Here is a 7,508-nt window from a genome sequence, read left to right on the forward strand (position 1 = left end):
ATGGGAATAATAGTTTTTATTAATCACAAATATCGTCTTTTAGTAACTGCTGGTCCCAACTAAATTGGCTGTTTACGGTCTCAATTCTTAACGTATTTGTTCCTAACAGTCCGCGACTAACAGAATCCTGACACCATTAGTTGCAGGTTGCAAGAAAAACGTTTTTGGTCGGAAAACTCATTTTTTTTTCGAAAATTCAACATTTTCGTCCAAAGCATATTGGCAACTTTGTATCGGACATGTAGAAACTTTTTACTAGCAAAAGCATCAATTATTGAGGTCGCCGGAACCCTATAACCATCGTCGGAATGGGTTGATGGTGCTCAAGTGGTGGTGGTTGGTTGGCAGTGAGTCAATTGGTGGTGGTGGCGGTGTTTTCCAACAAAAAATGTGACTTTTCCGGTTAAAAACGTTTTTCCGGCGACCTGTAAATAACGGCGCTAGGATTCTGTTCGTCACAGACTGTTACAAACAAATACGTTAAAAGTTGGGATTGTCTGCAACCAATTTGTTAGTTGGGAATGGTAGTGACCAAAAGGCTGTAGGAATATGGGTCACTTTTTATATTAAAATTAATACAAACAATAACGATACTCTCATTTTTAACTTGAGAAAATAAGTAGTACAAATACCGTAATACAAAATAACACGAACAATGAAAAACATAATAAATATGATAAATGAGTCAACTCAAGAACTTCAAATGATAAAGTCTTCAACTTATTATTCAACAAAATCTACTTGTAATCTCCCTGCCAATAACTTAAAATTAAATTTTCCATTTTTACTGCAAACAACTTCTAGTAGTCTCTTTGCCTGCAAGAATGAACAAAACAAAATTTGACGGTTGAGGCTGAGACACTTGTTCAACACGTTTCCCTTAAAATAGATTTCGCGCATCTACATAAGACAACGCGTCTATCTCCCACGGTACAATAGCCGGAGCAGTTTGTACTGCCAGAGATGTTCACGCACCCAAGGTTACAACAGGTAAATTTTAGTGTTAGAACTTGTGAAAAATTAAAAAGAATGAAAGGTAGAGTAATCGAATAGAAAAACTCATCTCTATAGGTTCTCAACATATGGGTATTAAAGACTTCTTCTTCACTAAGAACATTACATGTATGCATACATTTTTCCTTGTATTTTCAAGATAATGCTTTGTTCAAGCATTCTAAAAATGAGGCACATAACCTACTATGTATAAGAGTTATGGATGGTGAATAATCTCTCTTAATTAGAAATTTAATTAGAGACACAAAATCTAATAAACACTAATTAAATTCATAAAGAGCTCTACTCAAGAGTTTTTCACCATATGAAGAATTTAATATTAATATAAATTCTAATAAATCAAACAAGCGACATAAAGAATTTAATATTAATAATTTAATAAATTTCCATTCACATTATCCAATTTTCCAACAATCCTCCCCCCCACATGAATGGAGATTGATCAAAACACTCAAAATATCCAAAGTAACATCGACAGTTGAGTATTGCAGGATAGGTAGCTATTAGCTTTGAACCTTCTTTTGTGAAGTACACTTTGTCTCCTATCGGTTAGTAGACGTAGTGTCCTTGAACAAACCCCCATTTGTGTATACGACAATACACCTCACACAATACTCTCCCTAGCCGGACACATCTCCTCATTGTCGTGTCCATTATGGTCCTTGAACACTAGCCTGGTTATGTGAAAGCTCTAGGAATTGTGCACCCCACAATTTCATTTGAAGCGAACACACTTCTCTTTCACATAGGTGATTATCCATAAATCATTAAAAGCATTAAGGTTATAAATCATTAACCATACATTATGCTTAGCCTCACAACATGTCACTGTTGTTATAGGAATGGAGTAGGAAGTAGTTATACTCCCTTTTTAATTTATGGGGATATAGATATTAGCTTATGCGTCAGCTTATACATAAGTTATGCCCCAAAATGACCACCTTAGATTTATAATTAGGTTGTCCTATCGAACTTAGATTTTGGGATCTTCAGTCAGCTAAGTTAGGTTTTCCTTTATATATCCTTTTTGATGGGCTTTAGTCTCATTCCACAACTTGATCTCTACTAAACCCTCAAGTTGTTGGATCCATAACATTATCTTTGACTTTGTTTAGTCACTACAGATAACTTGCGTAGTTGAGATCAGTTGTCATGATGTGTTCTTAACTTATAAGTTAATTTTGCCTATTTTCAACTTTCTAAAACTATAACCTCAGTGGCCACCTATATCTGGTTATAAATTTGTCTTATAAGATACGCTTATCATTAAGGAAAACACATCTCAATTATGCACTTCGACCTTTTTGTCCTCCACTAAGTTGTGTGTTTGCAATGTTAGATTGGATTACAATAATCCTCATTGATTCTAAGTTAAAATACAAGACACCTCCACAGTTAAGTGTTATTGCTTAACATAATGGGGTAAAGAAAAGTTCTTCCTTTTTACACAAGTTTGATAAATTATATCAATTACCATTTCTACATACTTTTAAAGAGTAGTTCTTAAATGGTTTCCCCCACACATTTCTTGAATTTTGATATAGTTTGTTTAACTTTACTTATGAAGACAACTTGACACTCCTGATTTGAACAAGACCACGTCATTGTATCAATGAGTTCATCAATGCATACTAATAAAGTAACACTTGTCAAAAGTTTGTTATCAAACATCACCAACTTATAAGGATTCTAAATCACCCTATAAGGAAACTCTAGAAAGTTGAGGTTTTCTCAAGATCCTCATAAGTTATATTGTTACCTTATAAGGAATGAAAATTTCTTTAAATTTGTCTATACACAAATTCATTCTTGTGTTGTTGATGCTTCAACTTTTTGCGTTAATTAGTCTTCGTAAAGCACCATAATTAACAAATATTAGTCTAGCATGCTTTAGACTACAATACTTTAGCATGTGAATAGAAGATGCATTATTCTGATCCTTCACAGCCATTACAATATCACTTTGAAACACTTAACTCTTTATTTAGACATAATTATGAGACTGATTCACAATCTTCAAACCTTAATATTCAGGAAAGTCTCACAAGTTATTGTATATAGAACATACATAAATTTTCATTCGTTTAAGGAACATAACTCTTTTGCCTTTGATCTTCAAGGCTTCACCATTAACTTATATCGACTTTGAAAATAAGTCTTAATCCGAATCATTTGATGAATACATTTATTGTCACACCCCAACCTACGGCGGAAATATCGGGGCGTGAGCTGATTGCTCACAGCTCTCAAGGCACTATCATGCAATAATTAATATTATAATATCTATTAATTTAAATTAGATAACTCCAGCAATCGTCAAATACCAAGTATATACACCATAACTAAGATAAGTAAAGACAAAAATGAAATTTTAAATTCTTGTTTCTTCTCTCTAACATGCAATCCAAAGTTTTCTTCAAACAAGCTTGAGAATCACATCACCCGATGACCTGCATATGCGTTAAAAATTCAAATAGGTTTTGTCAACACTAGGTTGAGTGAGTAAAACACCAGATTTTGTGAATATATAATAATAAATAAAATATCAAAATGTGTCTAGTTAGATAAGCAATTTAACCAATAAGCAAGTAAATATGTTGTCGGTAAGCTCTATGCCAGATGAACATGACGATGGCTAACACGACGGGCGTATACTAATATGATAATATGTTGGACCTCTCCGAAATGTATCAAGTACAACATATAAGCACATAACACGTTAGGCATAAATTGTTAAACACACATGACTCAACAGTTGCAAGTTTGAGTAATATATAGTAATAAAATATCTACGAACGCATATGTCCCCAAAACAGTTCAAATAAGTAAAAATAAGGGGAGTGAGATACTCACCTTAGCAATAAGCAAACAAATAAACACGTTAAGTATGGTAAGAGAATAAACGTCGCGCTCGGGATGCAGCAATGTCAAATCCTAACAAGTGTAATAACGGGAAAAACTACGAATTAATAAATGGACTAAGAGAGAAACGAGATATTAACGGGTATTTAGGGTAAAAAATAATTTATTTAAAGTTTACTATTAATACAGATTAGTTATAAATTAATATTGTATAAAATTATAATTGTATAAAATTATAATTGTTTATAAATATTTGTACTTATACAATTAAAGTTAACAATATATATAAATATACCATTGGTTTATAAAATATTTAGCCAAATAATTATTTAAAATAATAAGGTATATTTTATATTTTATTTATGTATTTTAAATAAAGAAAACCCTTTTTAAATCTTTATTATCCGAAAACCTTTGTAAATTTTAATAATTATTTATATATATATATGTATGTATAAATATATATATAGGGAATGGTTAAAATAAAAACTCATTCCAGTTGCGAAAACCCTGAAAACTCTATACTAGCCATTGGTCTTGATAAATGAATGGCTGAGATTGAATGATTAAAATAAATACCATTATCAAATTAAAAAGAAGATTAAAAAGGTAAAAAAAAGACAACATGGTAATTTAGTATATTCTACTTTATGTCAAGTCAAAACTCTCTCTTTCTCAAATCCAGGGAACTCTCTCTCTCTTTCCATTATTCAAACCAAAACACTCTCTTTCTTCCTCCATCTTTGATTCACCAAACAAACAAGAATCTATATATGGTGATGATGTTAATAAAAACCACGATCCAAAGCATATCGAAGCCAAGATCCAAAACCCATATACAAATCCACAAAACGGATTCACGGCCACCGTCGTTGCCGGAAGTCGCAAACCAATCGTTTATCACTTGATCCGGTGATTTTCTTCTACAAAAGGTTCAGATCTGGACATTTTATGTTGACAAAGTTCTTAACAAGAATTTATGGATGAAAGCTTCTAGGATCTCGTCGGTTTTAGTTTTTTTTAATATTTTAAGGTACCATGTTGACAATGTTCAGATCTGGTCATTTTAGTGTTTTAGTTTTTTTAAGATATTCTTGAAAATTTTGTTTAGATTTGGATATTATTTTACATCTTTTGAAATGTGTTATTTTATAGTAGAAAAGGAGCTTCATTTTTCTTTTTATTGTTGGCTCTTAAAAAGATTTAAACTTTTTTTTTTGTTTTTGTTGCGATTCTTAAATAAATCTTGAATTTTGTACTATATCTTCAACTTATTTGTACGGGAAAAAAAGACGGCGGGGTGGGGTGGTCTTCAGAGTTTGTACTAGAAATATTATTATCCAGTATTTTTAAAATATATACGTACACTTTTAAAACATGTGTTACGCTTGTCTATAAACGTATGTTTTAATATGCAAAACATATGTTATGCTTATCTATAAACGTATGTTTTAATATGTAAAAACATATGTTTTGTATCGGAATATTAATATTTAAGTGGACAAATTTTAATTTGCATAACCCTTACATGCGCAAGAGAGAGTGAGAGACGGGTTATATAAAGTTTATGAACATTTAATACAAAAGAGAGTGTGGGAGACAAGTATTGTACCTATAAAAAATCAATCAAATCAAAACCATCATTTCAACTATTAATTTTTTCTATATAACCATTATAAAGTAAAGGGTTTTAAATTTTTGAATAACCTTATGAGGAGTTAATTATAGTGTGATAAAGTTAATTCAAAGAAGAGTGTGAGAGACATGAATTTCACTTTTGAAAAATCAATTAAATCAAAGTCATCACTTTTACTCTTATTTTTTCATTACTTTTCATTACTTAATGTCACAATTACACTCTCTCTCTTACACATATTCAAACATTTTTATCACACACTTTATGTCACCATCACTCTCTCTCTCCTACATAAAAGTCACCATATTTCAAAAATATACATTTCCCTTTCATCTTAACTCATTCCCATCCAACCATCTTCCTCCTTTTCTTTATGATATCAACGGTGCTTTTCCGGCACACTTTGGAAATCCGCCACACCATAAGCCGATCTCTTATCGGGTTTCCGGTTTGCAAGTAATATAAAACACATGTTAATTTTATAAATAAAACATATGTTACTTATTTAAAAACATATGTTACTTGTTTAAAAACATATGTTTAAAAAACATATGTTAACTGTGTACAAATAGAATATCCTTGAATAAAAAATAATACTAAAAAACAGTTGTATTCTAAACCTATCTCACAAATAACCCTAAAATTGGATCTCGCTTTACTTTTTTCTTGGATCTTCCAGACGTCATAAACTTATCGTCACCATAACTATAAGCTAACAAGTCCAATAGTTAGTTTACCTATACACAAATCCATACCAAAATACACTCATATGGATTCATATTGTTAAAAAGAAAAAAGATAATGAAAAATCAAAAATACAATCCTTTATATTTTTAAAAGAAGAAAAAAACAATATAACATCTCCTATAAACAAATCAATACCAAAATACACACTCATATGTATTCTTTTTGATAAAAAGAGAAAAAAATAGTGAAAAAGAAAAAAAATACAATCCTTTAAATATTAAAAACAAGAAAAGAAAAAGCATCTCTTATACACAAATCAATACCACAAAATACACTAATATAAATTCTTATTAATAAAAAGAAAAAAAATAATGAAAAAACAAAAATACAATCCTTTAGATCTCGAAAATGAAAAAGGGATAAAACATCTTATCTTGAAAAAAAAATCAAAGATTTACCTAATACATTCAAAAGGAAAAAAAGAGGGGAAAAAAGAGTAAAGATCTATCAAACATAAAAGATCTACAAAAAAATACATCAAAGACATACCATTATTTATGGATGAAAAGGAATAAAAAAATAAATATAAATCAAAGAAAGAAAGAAGCCTTCAGATCATTAAAAAACATCAAAAATCTACCAAACTTTCAAGTTGATCGGATCCGATTTGCATGTTCCGACCTACCATCGCCGACTTGTCGCCGCTTCTCATCCACTGCAACAAACCTTCAGTCTTATTTAACCACGGTTTATTGTTTCTTTGGTGAATTGTTTCTTGGAATATTGAAAATGAGTTGTTGATGTAAGTTATAAATGAAAATGGAGTTTGAAAGAGAGAGAGGGATGAAGATGAATATAATGTTTTGATTTTGGCGATAAAGATGGCTGGGTCATATCAAAAAGGAGAGAGAAGGGGCATGGTTAAAATGTCTAAAATACCCCTTTCGTTTATAAAATAATAAACCAAAGAAACACAGGTGTGGCACATCTTGAACCACACAATCAAGTTTCCATAGTTTTCTCAACTCAAGCAAGTTTTCATCTTATACTTTCCCTATATATATATATATATATATATATATATAATATAAGGAGATGATCATGAGAGAACTCCATTTTATAGAGAGAACTAATAATGAAGTATTTTTAATTTAATTAAAAAAAATATTTTAAATTTTTTTTTCTTTCATCATTCTTATATGTTGTTATTATTCACCACAAAAAAAATATAAAAATAAAAAAAAATTAGAAAAAAACCTGTTGTAATGCATATATGCAATACATCGACTTTTTTTATAATGCATATGTG

This window comes from Bidens hawaiensis, unplaced genomic scaffold, assembly GCF_021521415.1.
Source record: "Bidens hawaiensis isolate Kalapana, Puna unplaced genomic scaffold, B.hawaiensis_p1.1 tig00007427_1, whole genome shotgun sequence".
Taxonomy (NCBI): Eukaryota; Viridiplantae; Streptophyta; class Magnoliopsida; order Asterales; family Asteraceae; genus Bidens; species Bidens hawaiensis.